This window comes from Diadema antillarum, unplaced genomic scaffold, assembly GCF_040938485.1.
Source record: "Diadema antillarum isolate AM-2024a unplaced genomic scaffold, OU_Dant_1.0 seq00000100_RagTag, whole genome shotgun sequence".
Lineage (NCBI taxonomy): Eukaryota > Metazoa > Echinodermata > Echinoidea > Diadematoida > Diadematidae > Diadema > Diadema antillarum.
The window spans coordinates 652,396-678,444 of record NW_027271188.1 but is presented as its reverse complement, the minus strand read 5'-3'; the positions used below and the strand labels follow the sequence as shown (position 1 = coordinate 678,444).

At 36.7% G+C, this 26,049-nt stretch overlaps 1 protein-coding gene across 1 annotated transcript in view; it reads left to right on the top strand.

Annotated features, from left to right (window-relative positions):
* The first annotated feature begins 1,123 nt into the window (after positions 1-1,123).
* Positions 1,124-26,049, top strand: part of LOC139726818 (uncharacterized) — a 39,075-nt gene continuing 14,149 nt past the window's right edge. The window contains exon 1 of the mRNA XM_071637812.1: positions 1,124-1,349. The gene's annotated coding sequence lies outside the window, so the exon portion shown is untranslated. The remainder of the gene's footprint in view (positions 1,350-26,049) is intronic.

The following is a 26,049-nucleotide window of genomic DNA, read 5'->3' as shown; positions in this document are numbered from 1 at the left end:
TATTTATTATTACAATTGTTTCTGGTCAGTTTTCCCTTCCTTGTTTCAATATATATATATATATATATATATATATATACACTGCGCGGTTACCATGCACTGTGGCAGCAACTACCAGTCTAGACGCATTTCATCACAAGCAGGTTAGTCTTGAAATCCGTCCGACCAGGAGCAGACGAATACCCTTGTGTGTATGTTCTGCTTCAGAAACGGATTTTATTCTAACATCATATCGCATCCTGGTCGCTGATGAAGAATGCGATGACTAACCTGTTTGGTGTCTTGTTTCGAAAACATGCGCTTTCCTCGCCAGGATAAAGCGTTTTAATGCCATTTTAGGTTTTAATCTCATATATGTATATATATATATATATATATATATATATATATATATATATACACACATATATATATATATATATATATATATATATATATATAATATTCGGACGTTATGTCGCTCTGCAATTACACGGCAGGGCCACTAGTAAGAAGTGGTATAGATGATGATCACACAAACAAAAAGACACACAATTAATATACGACCTTTGGACTTGTGACATAAAGCAGAGGTTTTTACTATTTTTGAAATAAGTTCGATGATTATGCAGCAAAAGATATCTGTTCAGTCTTCGTCATTCCTTGCAAGGGGAATGGACATGTTACCAACAGCAAGCGTATACTTAAACTCGTCAGCATTGGAAGGTGTTTAACCAATCACCGATTTTGTGGGCGTTCCCGTCGTATAGTAGTCGGTGTGCGTCGAGCAGGAATGACGTTACATGTCGTAATGCCAAGGATAGAAAAAAAGGAAAACTTTTTGTCATGGTAAGCAAATACAGTGTCAGACGTTTGAGATAATGGCTTGTGAAAAGTTATGATGTCATAATGTCATAGCGATAATAAAAACTGTAAACACGTGCGCCAACTGAATCCGCAGCTGCTTCGTGAAACGAAATTTGGCGCCATGGCGTATGCGCAGGAGGATGAATGAGGATGAATTACGAGCGGGCTGGTCTGCAGGTCGCCATGACAACCCAGCCGCTATCACAGGTTGGTTGAATGGCTGTATAAAACGCCAGACTTGGAGGAGTGGGAGGACATTTCGGGAAATAGACGTGAACGGGCAGTAACGACTGCGGCTCCAGCTAAACCGCGAAGGATTTGAATACAAGAAATAACAGCAAGAACAACAACGACAAAAGAGGACTGTTACATCGACATCTTGAAGTTGGTGGTATTTATCAACAAGTTTAGAATCTGCTGGCAGAACACTTCTCACAAGAACAAGAACAAGAACACAACCATCCATTCGCCTTTCACCTCCGAAATAACGTCACAAATTTCAGGTAAGTATTCTTTTTTCCCCTCTAAGATCTAAATTTATCAGTGTACGCATGTCACTTAGAAGATGCAAAGATTAGCATCTTGCCTTTATGACCAATTCATAAACAGTTTGAATATAGTGACAATGGACTTTTTTGTGTGAAGTAGTTCATGTTATTTATTTTTTCAGAAAGGCAAATTTTCTCTTTATATTACTGTGTGTTATATATCAGTTGTGCTATCACTTCCCACGCTTTCACAGACACACCTGACGCAGTAAAAAAGGATACAAAAATTCTGTCTCCCTGTCTGCCATTTTTACATTCCATGATTTATCATCCATTTCTTGATAGTGTAATACTTCTTTGTACTAAATATCTGTTACAAAGGAATTTTTAGGGAGCACTGACATTGGGATTGTGGAATTAATGTTTAGTCTGGCTCTCGTAGAGAAATTAACTCGATTTAACGCAACGAAATGTTATTCTGATACATGCAGCAAACGGGGGTGTCTAAACTACATTTCTTTTTTGTATCATGGACTTAAGCATCGTTAAACGCGACGCTTTGTTTATCTTATTTTTGAGCGTCAATTGATAGTAATTAATGAAAGCAATTTCTTGTTTACAGACTAATTCCCAATTGACTCCACCAGTTGTCAAACAGGATTTTCGTCTTGGGTGAAATTTGAATGAATCCGTTCCATACGGGAACCTGATGGCCGGTGTATTATGTATATAGGGATTTCAGAATTCAGTATGGAACAGGTTAACACAACTAAACTTCTGACCAACAAACGCAAATTGATTTTTTTTTTTCAGTGTATCACATTTGCTCTGTAAGCTTTTTTCCCTCCCAGCTCCAACGTCACAAATGCCGAAAATGGCTAATATTGTAGAAACAGACAAACCCTCTTGAAATCATTTGATACAAAAGCTGTGAAACGATCACACACATTCTGGCAATCAAGAAAGTGTTTGGGATCATACAATTTCTGTACATCATTGTGGCAAATCCATTCCGCTGTCTACATTAGTAGCACATATTAGTATGGTACCTCGTTTTTAGCTTATTCCTGCAACAACGAACTCTGACATGTTGCAATTGATTAATAATGATGATAGAATATGAAATTTGATCATTGTTTTATTCACGCTTTCGCGTCACGAACAGGTGAGAGTAGCCGAGATGTTTTTTCTTTACCGAGGTGGGTGTGCACAGGGTAGCGGATCTGAAATCAGTGAAAAAGTTGAATTTTGACATTTTCTTCGTAACGAGCTACGAATCTGGATCACGTCAAAAAAAAAATCATGAGCGCAGTGTTAGTCACTCTGTGAGAGTGCCTTATGAGTTCCGCGCTGAGGGGTGAAAATAGCTTACTAGTATACTTGCAGTTGAGGAAAATGCCCAGAGGATTTGGATTTGGCAGTACCGGAAAATTCTACCGATTGATCAGTGGCCTTATGTGGGTCGAGTGTGGCACAGGCATTTCTCCACCCCCCCCCCCCCTCGCATCCAAAGAACTTTCCAATACTCTTCTTTACCATCTAACTACTGTCATTTTTCCTTCCCAATCCTGCATTATGAACTTGATGGTACTGATGGATAAGATAAAAATGTAGTTTTTCACAGCATCAGCTGGCTTTTGTTTTGTCCATTTCACCAATGCTAGTAAATACCAATAAATGTTCCTTTCATTTTACTAACGCTACTAACAACAGATAGTATTTCTTCCAATTGGGATATTCCTGTCCTTATTTGAGGAATTTACCATCAGAATTATTGTTATTGATGCGAATTTGGCATATTTCCGGAATTTTTTTCTTTCTATTGAGGGATATACTATATTGTTGTTACTGCGAGTTTGGCATTCCAGCTTATTCGGTTATCCATCTCATGTTGTGTTATTGGATGTGCTCCCGCGGAGTTTGCTACCTGTTGTATAAACCCAAAGACATGACTAATGCTTCTTCTGCATGTAACTATATCCGTGCTGGTCGGTTTGACCGTATGACTATAGTTTACAAAAACAAGAGAAAAACGCCATACTCACTCGATTTCTGTATCGGATTGAGAAAATGCTAAAGGGGGCGGAGAAAATGTGTAGTAAGGGTCTAGGGTGGGGTGTTGGCTGTAATGTCACTGTATGAAAGAAGATCTGCCGCCGACAAAAAAAAAAGAGAAGAAATCTTTGTGGATGTGTACGGCTCTTGTCACACGGTGCCAGCTTTACGGGTGGCTATTGAAGGCGGACGGCCGCGATACCACTAAACCGCCATTACCTCAAGGGCTCAGGGAGTGGGCGGGAGATGCGGCCTCTTAAGAACCCATTGGTGGCGGAGAAATTTGAACCCTCGAGTTTCCCATTGCGGGCAGATTAGCACCGATAGGAGACGGGGTAAGGACGTTTTCACTTCGTTGATTTATCTTCTCTGGACACGCTAGGCAGACTCGGCAGTGAAAGCATGAATGACGAATAGCGAGGTTCACAGTGCCGTTGATATATTCATACTTTTTAGAAAATGTTAGATGTGTGTACATCAGAAAATAGGCGTGAATGAAAATATGAATTTTGGTGTGTGTGGACTTATATCTATTTTAAACACATTGCAGAGGTGTTTTTTTTTTCGTTTTTTTTTTTGCGTGGGAACCTTCGGAAGATGAACGTCATAGAGAGAAAATTGTAAGTTTTTGTATGTCAAAAAGGTCATCGTAAAAAAACAAATATATATATATATATTGCCCCTTGACATGACACCTTGTTAAGCTCATCTTGATTTCAATTGCTTAATCCGCAAAAAGATCTGACAAAAACTTGGTAAATTTCTAGATGACATTTCCAACAATGGACGAGAGTACCTATTTTAAGTTAATGCATAAAAAGAGGAAAGAGAAGGAGAAGTTCAAAATATTCTAAAAAGAATCCAAGAATGATGGCTGTTATTGATGACAGCACTGTGAAGATTCTAAAAATCAAATACATGTATCAAAATAATTGTTTTGTGTGTCTTACAAAAATATTGTCATTAGACAAAATCCTGACAGAAGTTAAATCGTGAGAGGATAACGTTTTGCCATGATTTCCCGATATTTCAGATATTTGATAGTTGAAATTGTTTCTGCAACTTTGTAAGTTAATTTTTTAATAATATTTGGCGCTGCGTTTTTAAATTGTGCCTAAATCGAAATGCACATGCTTTAGAGGTCTACTAAGTACTCCAGTGCGTAGCATTCGAGCTGTTATTCATCCCAAATAATGAGAGATTAATCAAAACTGAATGTGTGTGTTAACTGAATACAGACAGTAGGACGGCTGAAGATGATCTGTTCGAGGCTACTTCGAGTAGATAGATCGAGGAATTGGAATTGCTTTTACGAACTCTGACATCTCGGAAAATTAATGACAGACAAAAGGAACTGATATACCACAAACGCTTCTTTAAAAGTATCAGATCTGTGTGGTTTATAAGATAAACAATAATACGTCTATCGAGAATTACGGAATGACTGAATAATCGACTTGGAGTGCATATATTGTTAAGAAACCGAAAGTTATACACTTTACCAAAATGTTACGCTTATACGTTACATAAATGTATAACTGTAAGCTATATATCATATCGTATTGCGAAATGCGCTCACAGAGCACAATGGTAGTGTAACAACTCTTTTTTTTTGTATGTGACGCATTCATAACGACTGCACAAAATGTGTGTGTACGTGTACGTGCATTACTGTGTGTGTGTGTGTGTGTGTGTGTGTGTGTGTGTTGGGTGTGTGTTTGTGTGTGTGTGTGTGTGTGTGTGTGTTGGGTGTGTGTGTGTTGGGTGTGTGTTTACTAAAGGAAACAGATGCAATCAGCTATACCTGCACACTATCAACACTAATGCGTATACCACACTACTCTTGCTACATGTAATCTGATATCACCTTATAATATTATGTAAAACATGAATATCTTCACTGTTGACAATAAATCGATAGCAGGAGACACCGGTGACAAATCACTTGGAAGTGACTTATTTTCGTTTTTGTTTAGATTAAAAGAAAAAAAAATCATTTAAAGCAAGTTTGCTTTTATGCGTATACAAAATCGCAGATAGTAGGTCTCCTATCAGCAAATCAAACTCAGGCATTTGGTGTTTGCGAAAGACTCAATTATGACATGGCAGAGATGAGAAACAGCGATTGTACCATGAATGCCTACAGGAGGGACACGATATACACTAAAAGCTTTTACAAATCATAATCTTGTGAGAGTAATGTGATTATAGTATAATTGTAGAATATCAATTTCCAAATTGTTCAACAATAAAATGGCAATAAGTAATTTTTGAAATATATTTTACTTATCCTAGTAACAAAAAGTAACAAAACCAGCTTGGCATACGCGAGGATAAACTGAAACACGACAAAGGAAAGTTCAAAGAAAGTGCATATTTATTACTCAGATCGGAAGTGCATATTTATTACTCAAATCGAATAGACAGCATTCCTCTTATTAAGAATTCATTTTCTTTCTTCCGGATCCTGCTCTGGAGGAAACCTTGAAGCAAACGGGAGAGCATACAGTGTTGGTATACAAATCAAATCTGATCATTGGTAACGGAATGAACATGACGCTGGATGGACTTATCGTAAAAGGGTAAAGAGACCATAAAAAAGACAGTAAAAGACACAAGTTGACGCACTAACTATGTTGGCTCAATGATGTTGAGTTCATTAATCAAGCATTGTATCCAGATTTGCATTTATGTTTTGTGTATATCGAATTTTAAAAGCTATTATTTCATAATATGCTTAAATACCTTATGTATTTTAATTATCATTCATATTCAATACATTTACTAAACTGATCATTTTAGTTCTTTACTGCTGATTAGTCTTATATACGTATAAATAAGTAAATAAATGAAGAAAATATATAAAATGATTTAACGTATTAAAGAGGTTAGCTTTTTTAACAGTTATAACAAATTGAGGATTATCGTCGGAATAGAGTAATTGATATGCATTGTCGAATTCAACATAATGGAACTGAAATTGGCATGTTAATGAGTGTTTAACACTCATTAAGTACCGAGGAGAGAAAAGAAATACCGGGGTGCAAAAGAACTCACAAAACGGCGGCTCTTGGCGTACAAATCAAGTATGCGCATTTGTATATTGCCGGTATGACTATCTTGTGTAACTTATCCATTTACTTCAGTCATGTACTTGGATTCTGTCTAAATTCAATATTTTTTTTTCTGTGAAAGTATGTTATACGTAGGCCTAATCTACCACATGAATCGTAATTATTTGACTGCCGACTCTTTTTCCATAATTTGATTTGATTCGATTTGATTTGATTTGATTTATTCACCATAAATTCATGCGAAAAAGAGTACAGTAAAAGTATGACAGGCAATATACAAACATATAATCAACAGAAAAATATATACTTAAAAAATGGATATACATCATAAAGAAAAGGGAAGAAAGCAAGAGAAAAAAAAAACAAGCAATGAATATGTACAGTATAGGATCGCCCATTCATCTCTGTATACGAAGACATGACTGCTCTTCCATGGGGTCCTAACATGAAATTGATATAGGGATAAATGGAATCAAACTGTAAAAATATATATATCATTGACAACAGAAAAGAGTATATTGGCTGAGCTACAAAGAAAATAAACTTATACTATGGAGGGATTATAACAAATCTGGAAGAAATGACATAAACTTGCTAGAAAATGAGACAGGACTACATACAGCTTTTAGATTACGAGGGAGATTGTTATATTGCACGGTACCCCTATGATAAAAAAGAACTTTTTAAATTCCTAATAATACTTTGCATGAGAAAATATCAAAATGTGTGTTTGACTTGATTATTGTTAATAGCTTATACCAGCCTAATAGACAAACTTTTTTTGCTACTATCTTGCGTAACACTGGTTGATTTGGAATACAAAAGGACCCGGTGTTTGTATTGATTATAAATGGTAAGACATTGGAATAATTCATCAGATATCACTGACGGCTTTGACAAATATTTCATCTTCTCTAAAAAGCGCGTGGATTAATATATATATATATATGAAATGCTTGCTTCCAAAAGGCGCTAAATCCATCTTTTTTACTGGATTTCGCGCCTTTTGGAAGCAAGCTCTTATATATTTATATATATATAATATAAAACATGACAAATGTTAAACTGGAAATATTCCATGAAATAACCTTAAAGGAAAAAACACAAGTGCTCTAAAATCGAAATATCGCAGGGAATGTTCATCTGCTATTAGCAATGACTTTAAAAGGTTCACGGGAAAGTTATTATCAATCCCCGGGACACAACCTGGAAAACAAAGAGCAAATATGGGCCACATGTTTTCCCCCCTTTTTAAGAGTAAATAAAAAAAAACAACCTATAAGCATTACATGAATACGAAAATTATCAAGAGTAAATGTTTAAATTCCGTAAGGATAATCGGAATATTAGTTTTTAACATCATATGGAAATAGTTAAACCTAAGTAATATTATACAAATGATGCACAGGATAGAGTGCGTTAGTGGAGGCGTATAGCGCACTCGAGGGTATTTACAATTGTGAAACATGCACTACATTGTAAATACCCGAGAGTGAGCTACGCCTCCACTAACGCCACGAAATAATCCTGTGCATCATTTGTTTTATAAAATGGGTGGAAAATTCGAAAACTAACAGCATTTTTCAGCGTTTTTCACGTACCTTTGTGGGTCAAGACGTCCGAAGATGTTCGTCCCAAACATTAAACGCACGTCGCACTCGGAAATCCCGCACATACAGTATAAGTATGATGAGGGGTTGGGTTTCCGGACACTTAAGTTCCCGCATGAAAACTTACTTATTTTACATAGAATATGCACCCTTTACCTTAAATACTTGATATAGACTCCTCATATAGGCCTACTAGACAACATACTCTGAAAACGGCGTGAGAATTAACCTGCTAAATCGTTGGATTTGCCCTTCAAAGTGACTCCATGTACGCGTCCGGTCCCACAACGCTTGGTCTACTGTACTGTACGTGTAAGAGTATACGTACGCCACACATGTTATGCACAAGGGAAGAAAGGCCGGCCGGCCGGCCGGCAGCCCGAACTAGAAGTTGTTTACAGGATTGACAGCGCGTACTGTATGCATGCAATTCAAAGGAGCCGCCGCGCGCACGGACGATCGGCAATAGGATTTAACACGCAGTGCGATGGGACTAGAATAACCAAAGCGCACGTGACTCATTTCAGCGCTTCCTATTGGCTACATTCTTGAACCCATTTTATAAAAGTATTTAGTGTGTTCACACAAATACTGAAACGCTGAACAGAAGTTTACTCACTCCGAACTACGAGTATTACGAAATAGGTAAAACTGTTTTGGTAGAAATTTGAATTCTCTACTTTCATTGACCAGATCATTCTGTGATCTGGGACTTAAACATGTATAAGAACTCGTTGAATCGTTGAGTCAGCAAAGCAGCCATTATACTTTTTCGAAATGAGTGACTAACGGTGGTTTGATTGTTAAACTACAGTGTAACATAAAAAACCAAACAAACACAGGATCGTCTAAATCGAAGTGTAACAGCAAAGGCATTATTGTTTTTAACACACTGTCTTTGCAAAAGCGACTAATCGACTGATTATGACTTCATTTTGAAAGAGTTGTAGCTGCAAATAGGTTTTGAAGTTATCTGTTTACTTATTGTCAAAGTTTAGTTGGTTAATCGGTTTGCTGTCTCACAGTTCTTCGATGAGCTGCATTTCTTTCTTTCTTCTGTTTCCTTTTTTTTTTTTGCAGAGTGTTTTTTGTTTTTGTTTTTTTTTTTTGGTCCGTAATGAAACTTGACTAGCCTACGATGTATTGTTGAATGACGACGACAACCGAAGATGTTAAATTGGGCTTAGTGAATACATGCACCGGAAGGATACCGTCATTGCCAAAGATAGACAATTGTAACTCTGAAGATGGCTATTATCAAAAAGTTGGAAGTAGTCCTTTTTCAAGAAACTCCTTAGTGTCTTCATGTGGTATGATAGGATTAGAAGAAACTATATACAATTCAGGAAAATGAATTTGAAAAATACCCGACATTCCACTGTTTATTTTCTCTTTATTTTATATTAATAAAATTTCAAACAAACAAGAGGAGTCGCGAAATGGATAAGCACGTTCTCGATTGACCCCCCTTTAAAGAGATATAGTTATTAAGTAGAAATGAAATACTAAAAACAAACAAACATCAGATTGATTTGTGTTGATGCATTTTACTTCGATGTATAAATGATGTGGACATATATATATTGATTTTTTTTTTCCCGAGAGGTCGGTATGAAAAGATAACAAACATTTTACCTTATCCCAATGTCAACCGTCAAATAATGAATGAGTGTAACTGACAGTTTTAAAACCTTGGAAAATTGTTACCATACGTTGATAAAGCCATTATGGAATTAGACTTGACATTTTGTCTTCTCACTTGTCGGCCTTTGTTTCTCTTAGCTATGTACATAGCTGCGACAGGTTTTGGGAGCAGCTATATACAACAACAATTACGACGTCATAAGCCTAATTTTTATGAACTGCAAGACGCCACAGCAAAGTGTCAATTTCTGTATTTTTTCTTCTTTTGTTTCCTTCTTTAACAAAGACTTACGCTATCGTCCACTTGCACCGCATGGGCTACATGGCCATGAATTCGCCCGATGATTGGTTGCCGACGGTCTTAATTCGTCGAAATGGATAATTCTATTCGGGCGGATATTGGAACAGACGCTTTCGTGGCGGGACATGCGATAACGGCGAGGTAGAGATCGGCCGATTATCACTTAGCATGCTTAAGGCTGGTCCGAGCGAGGGCGTTTGGGAGGGGTTTAATCATAAGATGGGCTGCGCTAGGCATGAACCGGTCTTAAGGCGTCGGATGTACTCTGCATCCGCAAATGGCAATCAAGCAAAGAGAGAAGCTCGTCAAAAGTTTCTCGCAAGTGAATCATTCTGGGATGAAAAGAAATAGAAAGGTTAAAAATCTGTATTTAACACATTTTGTACCTAAAGGCACAATGCTAACCAACTAAGTAAGAACCTGAGATATTAAAAATGACTTTAATCAATCATCCTTAGGTATTATGATGGGCTGTTGAGTGCCATATGAAGAGAAAGAAATTACCTTAAAGTGATTGAATATTCTGTACTTAAAAACAAACAAACAAACAAACAAAAAAACAAACAAACAAACAAATGACGACGACAGCGACATGAATGATGATCGTGGACGATACAGATCCGTTCTGGAAACCTCCTCTGCTTTTACGTCTTCGCCTGTAGCCATGGTAACTGCTGATGTAATTCTGTCTTCAGATTACGTTTCATACTTCTTGCAACTCTCTTCGTCTTCTAATTGGCGCATTAGAGATAGTAAGCTAAATTAACAAGCAAATATCATTTTAGGTAAGTGGACATTTTTCAGATTGTTTAGACAATGGCAATGATCGTAATTAATATTCATAATAACGATGACATTAAAGATGATTGCCCTATATCGTCATCGTGATTCCGAATTTCGTTATTAACACCAAGGCATCAAAGGCCACCTTCTTTTCCTTATCTTATCGCTACTCTTGTCATCGCTCTAATCATAATCAGCATCATACTGTTTACTGATATCAGTTTTAGTTTCAGTTTGATTTTTTTTTTCATTAAACTCATACATAATTTACGGTACATAATGACGTGTATTTTGAACAAAAAAGAACATTATAGACTAATAATATAACAATTATGATGATCTTTAATGTATTTCAACAAATACGAGAAAATCAAAGAAAGTCAACAGGGCACTAATTTCCAGTTATACTGAGAAAAAAAAAAGAAAACAAATACAGGAGTCTGTCATCATAAACTGGTGCTTGGTAGTGATGACAGCTTAGGAAAACATACAAAAAGAAACACCAGCGTTACCTTTATCTCTATCATAATCATTATCATCATCGTCATGATTTGATTTCTGTTACAGACGAGGCTGTAGAACGCCTAGGGGACTGACTGTCTATGCAAATATTCAAATAAATTTCTTTTTTCTTCACCATATAATAATACTGGTAGTGATAATAATACGTTTTGATATAGCGCAATTCAACACAAAAATAATTTCTCGAAGCGAATATGAATATGAATATCAATATTTGAATAACAGTTTGAATACAGCTACAGATGTGTTCATACGAAATAACAAATCAAATGAAACCATTGAACCTAACGGAAAAGTTCTAGTGTACTTGCGATATTACTGACAGTTGTAGGCTAAACGAAATAAGTGAGTTTTCAGTTGTTTTTGGAGAGTCTACCCTGATGACAGGCAGCATGTTTTCGCACTTCTGTATTTGTTTCCATTTCAGCAGATCAAATATTTTTTTAATACCTCTGAAGTCTCAGCTTTAGAAGTTATTAGAGAGAGAAAGAGGAAGAAATAGCCAAACCACATAGGAAAAGCGAAATGGCTTCGTTTCAGATGAAAAATCTAATCTCATGGTTGATTTGATTTCCTCTGAATTTCTAGATTGCCCTATTATAGCGAAGACGCCTATGAGCTCTGAATCCAGACACTAATATCTTATCAAAAGTTGTGACCTTTGTATTTCGAGAAGAGGAATAAACCCATGGACCTCATAGCGTCAATCGAGCAATAAGTGTCCGGGCCACTTGAGCTGTTGACGTCCAATTATATCTTTATTACTAAATAATGAACTGTGGGAATCTATCAAAAGGCTTGTGGGAGAGAGGGCAAGGGGACGGAGATCAATAAATGCAATAAAAGACCTGGCAGAGACTACGCATCACGTGGTCACACAACAACAACAACAACAACAACAACAACAACAAAACAACAACAACATCCGTCCTAGCTTCGCCATCTCCTTTTTCCCCGTTGTCATGGTGACAGGTCACTGACAACAAACCGTGACAACTTAAAACCATTGAAATGTACTTTCTTGCAGTTACCTATCTGTTTCCACGTTTGAGAGATTGGTATTCCTATGGGGTTTTGATATACTTGTTTGTAACATTCGTAACCCCCCTGTATTACAGAACTGAGAAGTGACGTCATACTTTATAAAGGTGGCATGTTAATAAAAAAAAACATATAGAAGGGATATAATATACGGTTTGTATTTTCCGACAGTAAGGTTATTTCGAGGGAATGATGCCTAATTATGCACGTGAATTGAGTGAATGCAGCAACACTAGTAGAGCACATCAGCAAAGTTTGAAGAAAACCGAACAATCTGTTGAAAAGTTATGAATGTTTAAAGTTTCGGAAAAGCTATTGCTGGATGTGAGGACTTGCGCAGTTTGTGACGTTGCGAATGTACAACAATAAGAAGAAAATATAAAGAAAATTTCGTTAAAAAATTCTTATATTTGAAAAGTACACATTCCCTCACTTGTTATTGACATATGTGAACTTTGGTGAATGGTATGTTATTCCACCATTGTTCTAATAGAGTTAAGTGAAGTGATCGTTATGTACTCGTATTCTAGAAAAGTTAAAATGATTATGTTGATATTTCTTTTGATCGTCTTTAAAACAGTGTCCTTAAGTGTAATCTTCTCATCCATCTATTACACTTGAAAGTGCATAACTTTTAAAATAATTTTTTTTTCGATTTTCCTCACACTTCGCGGATGTATTCTACACTAATATTGCTTCATTCCCTCAATTCACATAATATGTATAAAACAGGTACTATTCACTGAGCGTCTGCACATATTACTTCTTCTTTACTATCTTTTGTTCTTTGTTAAAGGTTTGTGATACTTAATAATAAGTATTATTACCCCAACATCTAAGTTTGTGTCTCGAACCCATCCTGTACCCCTGCGTTTTTCCGTCTTGATTATAATCAGCGTTGTATAGCGCAGTCTCTCTCGAATCTGTCTTTATTTTACAGCGGAACTTTATCGCCCCATAAACCCAGCGCTTTGCGTAATATGACGCGGGAATGTTCGCTAAAACTGTCACTTGGTTTTGGGAAGATTGCTGCCTGTTGATGAATGTCCTGGAGGTCTTTAAAGCCTCTGGGAGCAAGGGGAAAAGACATATATGTATCTCACCGGAACGTGTCTTTTCAATGAACCTAAATTCAGGTGTTCGTGCAGAGGAAAGATCGAGTGACAATTAGGACGTAGGACAGAGACTTGTATAATCAGTAATCGGCGACACAAGAGCTCCATTTCGTGGTTTATGATTGGATAGTTGTCCTGTATTTTTCATTTGGGAACTTAAGGGGCAAGATAAAGGAAATTCTGTCAATCATAATGGAGCTTAATTTTGGGAAGGTCGTCTTTATTCCTACTTATTCTTTAAGAGGGGTGTAGTGTCAACAAAGAAGAATTACGTCAGGCAGGAGTTGCAATCAGACGACCTGGGTCTTTATTGAAATAACATTTGAGGAGAACAGTTGACATGTTCTCACCTTACAGCATGCATGCTTATTCCTCTCACACTCTCACGGATGAAAACTGAGGGGGAAAAATTGGGATTGATCCTCACAGTCTCAGTTACGTTAATGATATCTCTTTAAGGCTAACTGTTACTCTGGGGTCAATATTAAGCTTCAAGAATCGCATTGAGCACGACTTTTTTTTTGGTCCGAATATAGGGATATCTCTTATTGTGATTATTGCGTTTTCCCACCACTTCATACACGCAGTCACGTTTTCGGACAACTTAATACGGCATGCGTGGTGCTTTACTGTACTACAGTATTATTTTTAGGAAATAATTGTAACTTGCAGGATGTATATGATTTCTGAATGCCCTGAATCTCATTCATTCTTAGATCTAATCTATTATCCATGTTGACTGGAAACAACCGGGAGATTCTTGCTGTTAAAATGTCACATAACTTGCCCAGAAGCGTCATCAATTCTGTTCTTCTTCTGATATTATTGAACCCAAAAACAAAACAAAACAAAACAAAACAAAACAAAACAAAAAACAATAAATAAAAAATAAGGTTGCAAGGTAGTTATCTAAAGTTTTGTACTATCAATTGCTGAGATATTTGTTGAACGATTTGCATACTTGTTTCTGGCAGGCGTCGATGTTTTGAGAAAACATGTGAAACTTTGAATTGTCATAACTTCTCATTGAACGTTTGATTTCAATGATATTCATTCCATTCTATTTGTTTGACCCTACTCTATTTCCCAAAGTCCACATCAATCCAATTCACAGCGGTGTACGGGCTCTTTCCGTGACCACCCCCCCCCCCCCCCCGCCACCCCCCGGCCTCCCAAAGCATCCATACATCGGAAATCTTAGGGCGTCCTGTGTGCAGGTAGGCTGGGGGTGCCACGTGGAAAACAGTGTAACATGGCCACATTTGAGAGTGCACAAATTTCACAAAGACCTGATCTTGCACAATAACCGCGCTTGACATATACTATTGGCCAGTTGCTCCCTCAGTATGATCGAAGCTTTGTTCTCCCTCTCTAAACAAACGTTAACCACATGAACTGCAAAATCAACGCATAAGCACGATTGTCGTATCTCTCATAAACATCTCGAAACATGTTATGTCAGGATGATGTAACCCAGCTGCTTGAACGGCCTGGCTTAGGGCCAGAAATCTTAAAGGCAATAGGGCATATCTTTTTGCTTTGTCTAGATACCGCTCCATGAAAAATAAGTATGATCTTTATGCGTTAGTATTGTGCTTATCATTAAAGACCTCTGACATGTAACGGAGGGAGAAGGGTGAGGGAGGATAGTTTTTTTTTCTTCTTTTTATCCATTTCATTTTTTTGGCATTCTATAGTTTATTGTGTGTCAGAGTTAAAAAAAAAATCCAGGAATATTGTCTTCGTGCTTTCGTTGTATTGCTAATGAGATGGAAGCCTGAGTATCAGCTCTTATCACTTTTCATCAAGTCATGGTCGCTCTTAAAAGACTCTTATCTATATTGAAAAATCGTAAGAGTTGGCGTAGAATGTGTAAATCACTTACATCTACATTGTATAATCTATATGTCTTGATCTGTTGGACGAGTACATTTTATACATATTCTATCATGCTGTTTTCCTACTACAGAATCTGAAATATTCATATTATAGGTGGCAGTCCGTATCTTAAGGTCTCCAAAAAGCGAATGGACTTTCTTGGAAGACTGCAACAGATCAAACAGAGTCACGTATGATCTTTTGTCGGTATTTTCGAAAGGGTTTGATTTTCGCGAATTTCGCGAATCACAGTTGGACCGCGAATTTCACAACACGCGAAAATGTCGTCATGCGCTAAGCTAATAGCGAACTTACAAGAGCCTCGGTGCCAATTCGCGAAAACAACATCTCGCGAAAATGTCTGTCATCTCCTCATTCCCGAAAATATTTGTACGCGAAAATAACAGCTTCTTCAGTATACACTCGTGCCAACCTCAATCTTCAAACGATACGAAGAAAGAGCCTTGAATCTTTCCACTTTCCTATATTCAAACTAAATTCAATTTAGGCGAGATAAAGTCTAGAGGAGATTGGAGAACGAAACCCAGCTAAATTACGTGAATTGAGGCAATGCAGCAATATCTTAGAACACATTATGGAGGTTTTAAGGAAAACCGGACAATCTGTTATAAAGTTATGATTTTGCATGCTGGATGAAAAGACTGCAGCACTTTGTAACGTGATGTGAGGAAACTATACAGAGAAAACGTAAAGAAAATGCAACATATTTCACTTTTCTTCACTGCAAAAAGTCCGGTGTTAGATAGTGAACACCGAGCTGGTGTTAAATTTTCGGTGCTCATTTATGGTGTTAAATTAACACCTACGGGTGTCATTTCCAAATTTTAAACTGTTTTTTGAAGAGTTTCTTAGTAACTGCACTTCTTGTTGATTTTTTATTTAAACAAGACGATCAAGAATTTTACGTTAAAATACTACATTTTTGAAAAAATGTTAAAATAAATTTACACCAAAGTAACACCAGCTGGTGTGGTCCCTTATTGAAGCTGGACGGGTGTTAAACCATTGATATTAACACCAGCAAATATCAAATCAACACCATGTGGTGTCATTTTTGAATTAACACTAGTACAGTGTCAAAATAACACCAGGTACAGTGTCAAATTAACACCACGAAGTGTCAGGTGAACACTTTTCAACACCATCACAGTGCATTTTAACACCTGTGGGTGTGGTCCTTTATTGAAGTTTGATCGGTGTTAGATTTAACACCAGTGGTGTTAAATCTAACACCGATGTTTTTACAGTGTAGTGTAATGAAAGGAATCTTGACTTATCTCTTTCATTAAAGCAGTGGGGATAATATCATAATTGATATGTCCGAAAGAAGTGGAGGCAATGTCCACTTTTCATAAAGAATGAAATTTTGTGGAATTTTCTCCGTATCTATTTGATGTCGTTTTCCATACATGACGTCACGAACTGTAACAGGCTTCTCATCTATTGATGACTGAACAGAAAACTTCAAAAATTCAGAGTTTTCCGAATGGCCTGTTCGACTTTCCTCAGAAGTCGTTGATGTGCTCTTCCTCACTGAATTCACTCGTACGTATTTATCATTTTTGTTTTATTCCTTTTAGATTTTCTATTTTCACCGTTGAAAGCAGATGGGCCGCGTTGAGATGTTAACATTAAGTGAAGCTATACTATAGAATGCCAAGTTGTTGAGAAAGACCCTTCTAAAGTGCAAGTTTTTTTTTGTAGTGTTTCTTTACTAATGAGGACTGTGATTTCTAAAGGCGTCGTGATAACCGTGACTTGGACATTGCACAACGTGGTCCTCTTTCTTGAGGCATCTTAAAGGTTTTATGACATACAAAGTACATGTTGATTTTTGTTGATTCGTGATACCGTCAACATCACATTTGCGGTGAAACGAATATCTAGAAACATTCCATATATTTTTAAATAATATTTCTTCTATTTTTCCTTCAGATTACTTGGATACACCCACCAAAAAAAAAGAAAAAAAAAAAAGCTTCCTAACACGATTCTGGTTGTGACTTCATCCGTCAATCATTGCCAACGTACTAAAACAAAAGACATTGGAACGCACTCTCCCCGAGACCGAGCAAAACTTGCATGTTCCCTCGCCATGTCTTTTGTTATTCACATTAATGTCACAGAAAGACGCATGTTATGCTGAATCGAGGGGAAAGTACATTCCATGTCTTTTGTTAAACATATCAGTACTTTAGCAATGGTTGACAGATGAGGTCACAACCAGAATCGAGGTTTGGAAGGTATTCTTTCTTTTTGTGGGCGTATCCAAGTAATCTGAGGAAAAAATAGAAGAAAACTTGATTGAAATATATGGATTGTTTCTAGATATGAATCAACACAAATCAACATACATTTGTATGTCATAAAACCTTTAAGCACTTGCATGGACAATACTTTCCAGTTACCATAGCAACAGTCAGGCAGGGATGGTTATTTAACCTGTTAGTATAATGGGAGAAGGTGCAGCTTCAACGGTAAAGAGCAACAGTTGCAGGTCTTCTTTTTGAAGACAGACCTCATTTGTATGTATGTGTGTGTGTGTGTGTGTGTGTGTGTGAGAGAGAAAGAGAGAGAGAGAGAGAGAGAGTAGTGAGTGTGAAAATGGATGCCATGTTCGACTGAGACCGAGATGTGGAATATCTATCTCGGAAACTCAATCGTTCTTGAGATAGCGACTTCTAGGATTGGTGACATTTCAAATTCATTCCTATTCATTTCACATTCATTTCCAAAAAAACTCACATGAGCCAAGACTGAAAACAAATCATTAACATTTGGAACATAACAGGTGATATATTATACACGTAATGCAGTTTTAAGCAAGATGGAGAATTTTATATCAGGAGAGCATACCGGACCTGTCAAAAGTAAGACAAATATACAGCTTATATGACAGGGGATAGAGTTTGGAAGGTATTGTGGCGTCGAAGTAACATAACAACAGCAGCAGCAACAACGACAACAACAAAAATAAGGTTTCATAGAATTTGCGATTTGTTATTTTGTTGGAAGAAAGAAACATATAACTGCTAGTTTGTATTTGATAGGTCCTTTATGAAACAGAAATAAACGATAACCAGAGAGAAATGTGAAGCCAAAGAGGAAAATAGATGCAAATATTCACACACATTACACACATGTGAACTATTACAAACATGCTGTAAGAAGATCGTAAGTGGCATTTGGCATAGGACGGGTCTGGCATCACCTGTAATTAATATCGGTTTCTTTTCAGTGTTAATAATCATGCATACATGAGTGAAATGTGTTTATGTGTCAGAGGATAAGGTGAATGCTAATAATGCAAACTACAAATTGACTTCATGTGTCCGCAGCATATAGCAGACTCTATAATAATGACATACGTGGACGAGTGAAATATGGTGCCCAGTGAGTCCCAAGGCGGGATTCATTTTTTGTCTTTGACATTCTGAAAGTGAGGTCGTTATGATCAGATGAAATCCTCCCAGACCCTGTCTAAACGTGACCGGAAATTCTCAAATCGAAATAACGGACATATACAAGCTACCAAGAAATTATCAATTCAGTGACAGCATTTGTCAGAACGCAGGTAACGAAAATGCGTACTGTACGTGTCCTAGGCACCGTAGACTTGATGTCGACCACTGCTGGTATTTGAAATGAAAAGGGGAAACATGATCACCGTGTTACTTATGAAGATGAAATCAATTAATATTTTCTTTCTCCTTCTTTATACTTCGTTTGTCATTATGATGAATATCCTAATCAACAATGTTTTATTCTTTAACCGGAAAGAATTATAATCTACTGCGCATTTACATCAATATTTCTGATTAACATATTAGAGTTTGTATAATACATTATATATATATATATATATATATATATATATATATATATATATATAATATATATATATATATATATATATATATATATATATATATATATATATATATAAAGTTTTTTAACTGATTGACTTAGGCATTGCACTTATGTGTTTGCAATCAGTTCTTTTACTGCCCACGCAGCCTACAACGACCTCAAAACATATAATTTCTGGTAACCTGTGAGTGGGAAAAGATTAAATCTGAAGAAACGCAAATGCAATGGACTTAACATCAGGACTGTCTACCATCTTATATCAGATGAAAAGGCACCTCTGACTGCTCCTTTTCTTTCCCTTTTGGTCATAGACAAAATATTGAGAACAGCAAGCTGCTTACTTTTTCTTTTAAGACATGACGATGTAGACATCGTGGCAGTCTCTCGTTGGTGACGTCAATATGGACATGCCACACAATGGGAACACGTATGGAGGTTATCGCCTGGTGGCGGAAGGGAGTGTTTGTGAGACGGAAGGGTAAGCGCGTGGGGAATTGCCCAAATTTGACACCAAAATGTGAGCTTGTTTGGAGTGTGTAAAGTCAATAATGCGGCATGTTGATGTTGATGTTGATGACGTTGTGGTTCTGTGGGACTGGGGATAGGATGGGGTGGGGTGGGGGGGGGACCTTAGGGATTTGGAGGTGAGTTTTTACTTTTTATCTTTTTATCATCCAACTTTTTTTCTATTTGTATGTTTCATTAAATAAAATCAAAATAACATTATTTACACTTAATTGGCTACAATTTGAAAAGTGACAAGAGAAACATTTGGGGAAATTTGGAGAACATTTGGAGACATCAGGGTAAAAACCATTCCATGGTGACTCCATATGACACATAATTATTTAAACTCATATGAGTTATGAACATGACATACACTGTATTACATTTTGAGTGCACTGATAGAGAGATAGTAAATATATCAAAGTACTGTTACTAGCAACAAGAATCTTGAAAAGTACACTGACCATCAACAAAATTTTTACTATCAGAAATCAAACCTCCATTTTCTAAAATGAATAGGAAGCTTATTCCTTTTCTTAGTCAAATGACATTCTATTTCTTTTTATTTTTGAACAAATGATTTAAATTCATCGATATTTGGCATGTATTTCAAATTTACAAATAAATGTAAAATATTCTACCACTAAGATGAAATATGGCCTTTCAGATGATGCACTTAACAACTTATTGAAATAAGTAAAATCAAAATTAGAATCATGCTTTTGCACTAATATACTAGTACCTCGTAAAACTTCCCAAATCGGGGTGACCTTCTCACATTCACAAAACAAATGAATTATTGTCTCTTCAAATTTTTCACAAAAAGAGCAATTTGGGGAATCTTTTCTTTTAATCTTATACAAAAATTCGTTTAGGGCTATTGTCTTATAAAATTTTTTGAATCAAACGAGCGTAGTATCAGTAGCGAATGTAAAATTTGTCACATGTACTTTTTCCCAATCGAGATTGACTGGTACTAAAATCTAGATATCCCAATATTCATAACGCTTATTAGGAACTTGTTTGGAGTTCAGCAAATTGTATGCAAGACTGGGTATTTTCTTTGTGCTCTTCAACTTAACAATGAGAGCTTCATGTACATCAACATATTCCATATTGGGTTTTTCTAGCCAGTCATTTGGGAGATTCTTCTATATAAAAAAAAAAAATGATAAACTTTCTTCTGTGCATGTGACTGAGGGATGGAGTTGAGTTTTTAGTCAGCATTGGGTCGAGTGTGGTGATTGCTTGACAATCATCAACTTCATGTTCACTCAGATCTCTTGGCTTGTTTTACAGTGAGGTCACTCTTTGTCACCATATAGGGTCAGATGCATTGAAGTATAGCCATAAAACTGTCAGAGAGGACTACCAGTACTTTACTGTGTGGCACACACGTGTTATTCATTATACCGTCTTTTTTTTTCACTGACTTGACTAAATGGTTTGCCTTTCTGAATAAAAAAAAAATCAAATGAAGAACTGCGTGCACCTTGCTATCTTCACGATCAGCATCCATATGGTTAAAAAAAGAAAAATCCTTCAATATAGATGGAAATGGTTGATTACGAGTAGCCTATGTTTTTTCGCGTTTCGGTAATTTTCCTAGTACCGGTGGTTGTTGTTATATCTTGAGTGTCTCTCATTGTAGCCTCAACTCTTACACTAACATCGTTTCCAAACGTCATCAGCTCTCAATTGGCAATGACAGACTTAGTAGATTGCATCTTGTTATTGGATTTTAGACAAAAGCCTCAATCTTATTAGGATGACATTGGATACGCATCTTCAGCGGAAAGTATGATTTTCGTTATTAATCACACCAATATATATATATATATATATATATATATATATATATGTATATATATATATATGTATATATATATATAGTTATATATATATATATATATATATACATATGTAATTTATATATATATATATATATATATATATATATATATATATATATACATATACAGTACATATATATGTGTATCGTTTATGCCATAAATATTCAGTAATTAACAGTACCGGCAAAACAATGGGGAATTAATCTCACATAAGTACATCGTCCGTGGGCTGTAAATGACTCGACTCCAAACCCCGATCATTAATTTGCAGATTTAACATTCTTCTACGGGACTGCTAAGTCGAGACTTGTACCTGTTATGAACCAAAGACACTTAACGAAGGATTATCTGGGCCAATTGTCCTGGGGATGATACTCTTGATGAAAAAAAAATAGATATCTACGAGTCAGTTTATCTGAAAGAATGGTCGCGGTCATTTTACAAACACGAAGGAAAATGGTGCAGAAATGAAAAAAAAATAACAATCAAATTTTATTTTCATTTTTTTACAATACTGAAAGGAGAGCGGACTTAAAGGTGACAGTAAGTACAGTAGAGAGAACGCCAAATTCATGTCATGAGAGTGGTAACGGTGTAAGAGAAATAACACAAATATACGATACAGAATAAATTGCTTAGATTTAATGAGACCATATATAAATCATGACAAAATCGGCTTGGACGTGAAAATAAAGGCTCCTTTAAACGATCACGTGAATCCAAGGCATATTTAATGAATGAAAACTCCTCGCAGAAAAAGTCTTCATTGACCTATTAGCTGAAGCTTTAAATATTTTACCACGGGGTATTAGTGGAAGGGGTGTGCGCTCATTTCAAACTCGGTGTATTTATCTGTGCGAATCTATGAGGAACCCGGTAATTGAAAAACAGCAATACGTGTCTTTGAGCAGTATGTATACATTTAAATCTGGTGGTAAAATTGGCGGGGGGGGGGGGGGGAATCGAAATCTTGTTGACACTTCCTTGATTTTTCCCCTCAGAAAGAACGCAGGGAATTCTGTACTGAGGGACGTTTTGAGTCAATTTCTTGCCTGCGCACACGTAATAATTTTTGTGGACAATGTATTATCTAAAATCGCAATTTTAGCTTTGACTGACAGTTTTCGAAGCAGAGTGAAATTAAACACTTAAAAAAGTAATAGAAAGATAGATACTACATGTATAAATAATGTTTCAGTAGCCTATGGAAATCTTACCTCACTACGCTCATGTAAACGTCACTAAATCATAACTTGTGACTGTTTGTCATATGGTTTGCAGGTTTTGCAAACCATTTCAAAATTATTAAATTGCCCCCCCCCCCCCAAGAAACAAACAAACAAACCATGGACAAACAAAGGCCTGCTGTTGCTAACACTACCCAGGGCTTTACATACTGTATGCACGAATAGATGTCTATATGACTATGATATGTATTTGTTTCAGAAGTGCCTATCACACCATATACAACGCATTGAAGACTAATATAACAATGAATAATACTAATACCCAAATTCCAAAATTGGTCCAAACCTAAATGACATCATACTTGGCGCTCCATACTTATACATCATTCACACAAACGTTATGACAAAATGACTCCATTCCCACTTCGACGTCACTGAATAACTGGGACATGTTTAGGTATAGGTGTCATAAATTGCGACACCTGACTCCGATGTCGGTACCTTTTTAAACGCGACAAATATGGTGCGGAGAGGCCGGAGACCCTCTTGAGCAATGTTAGACCTTTTTTTCGGGCATTACTTGAAGCAAACATTTATTATGGTGTACCTCTAAAATCTCATCATCAGCTATAGGGATCATACACAATCTTAGCGATGGGAGAATTCATAATTCGCTCTTGTGCATGAAGACATTAGGACTATTGCTCTGTATTGGCGAGGCTTCATGATCGTGTTTACTCCACCCACTGTGATTCAATCCTTTTTGAGAGGCAAAGCTGAGATTAAGGATTAATTCAACCATTGCTCTGGATGAAAATTCATTAAATAACAGCGTAATGCACACGGGTATTCTTTTTTCTTGTCTATTGTAACCACTAGAATCGCAGAAGATGTATTAAATTTATTTTGATATCGCCATACGTAATATTCTAATCCAAATGTATTGTACTTTTGAAGTACAAATTTCCAATAGTATGAAAAAATCCCTCAAAAGCTTAATTTCATTGAAAGAATTGAATTCTTTTACCACTTTGTTAACAGGTTGTATTCATAGAAAGTTTCAATATGATTGCAGCAATCAAAAGCATATTGTTGAAATTTCCTAAAACATACATTTTAATTCAAAGTGAATCATTATCAAAGAGAAAATAGGTAGCAAAGAGATCTCAGTGATAGTTATAGGCAAAGTCTTATAATACAGAATCGGCCTACAATCATGACAGCATTTGATTGGTTTAAAAATGCTTCAAATGATACTTCAGGCATACTCCTTGAACAAAATTAATCACTTACTGACCAGATATACGAAGCCTGTTTTATATGTTTAAGATACATAGGTTTGATAATACATTTTCTTCAAGAAACTTCATAGAAGACGAAGCAGCAATTGGTAGCGTTTTATCAATGAAGACTGAAGAAAACGATAAAAGCTCTCAGGCTTAAATGTGGGGATAAAACCTTAACTTGACACACATCTATACAAGTATTGCAGTCCACACACGACCAGGCGGTGGTTGTGTGTAGGTACACCACAGCCAAAATTTCAAGACCGAAGTGGATTTCGGTAAAATTTGGGGATACAATACTGGTAGATGGGTACGTGCCTCATGTCCTGACCGCATTCCGTCCTCCCCTCTTTAATCTGACACGGTTGTATCCAGGGTTCTTTGCACGCCAAGGGGATTCTGGATACGATACTTGGTCGATTTACTCGTCAAACCACGTGACTCGACCGCGAAAATGGCAATATGGAAATGATTTCGAGGGACTCAGACTCTTCCTTCAACATTCTGAGTAATAACGAATGTAGACCCTTGGCGGGGAGACCAGTGAATGCCCCAAAAGGTCATTCTTGGTGTCCGCGAGAATTTTTTCTTCTTTTTACATTATGGTCTTTTATTTCCTTGCCTGCGAGGGGGAAAAAGTTAAATGCTGTTCACATCACTTTCAGCAGGGCGAGGAGGCACGTGAAATTACCGCCACAGGGCCTGGCGTATACACCTGAAATGGGGCTGAAGCAATATCATAAGGTAATGCTATCCTCTTGGCGTTAATGGGGAGATTCAGATCTGATCCACAAGAAAGACCGCACCTCTGCCAAAGCATCGGAAGCGAGATACGCCGAATGGTGACACCCGCTTTGATAGCTTGCGATAAAGGTTGGCACCCAGAAAAATATGAAAACTTACGCCACGCCACGGCAAGAAATCCCCTCTCTCTCTCCCTCTGCATCCATCTTTCACTGTCTGTCGGTCTGTCTGTCTGTTTTCCTCTCATTCCCTCTTATCCCTGCTGCCAGGAGGTAGACGGTCAATACACAGACAAAATGACATTTGACAAGATTTGATGAGACACACTTCTTCTAACGAAGGCGAAACGTGACCTGGTATATGGATGCTGAAGAAAATTAGGCTCCGCCATGTCCTTACTTTCGTGTCACCTTTGTTATTTTGATGTCAAATAGCGTTTGTGAGGATTCCCTCTTCCCATTTTCATGCTAAATGTGAGCACTAGAGCGAAAAACAAAAACAAAAACAAAAACATAATATCATCTCTTAGTAGATTAGGAATGAAATCCTGTGACTAGCGTGTTTATATGTGCTTTTATTTATTGGTGACTTATCTTATGGAATTTTCCTTTAAGAAAACAAAATTCCTCGGAAAGCGATGGTCCATAGTTAGTTTAAGTTCATTTCACCTTGACAAACGTAAGAAAACAAAGCCAGTATACTCATACAATATTATACTTTTATGAAATGACGCAAAGAACAAAATGTTTTGAGCCATATACGCAATTATCGTTTCTGTTATACATTTGGCAAAACATAGCATAGTACATCACCAAGCAAAGTAACATATTTTACTTTGTCTCTTACTTACATTTATTATCATTGCATAAATACAATTAAATGCATCAAATTTGATGCGTCTTCTATTGATTGAGTTCTTTTATATTACACTGCCAGCGTAAAGAAACCCTTATCTCATATTTGCCATGAGTAGGGGGAGTTGTAATCAATGGTGATTTTGTGATAAAGACGGTGATCGTATTCTCGATTGGAAACACAGATTCGATGATATTCTCCCATATCATAAGGACACTGGATGATAAAGGTTTGCTCCTCATTATTTCTCTCCCGGTCAATACTCGGTCCGTCATCGAGCCACGGTCGATGTCAATCTTCCGTCAAAGACGATTCTTTTATTGTCATGTGCTCCGTCGGTCTATCAAAATGCGACACAGTAGGATTTAA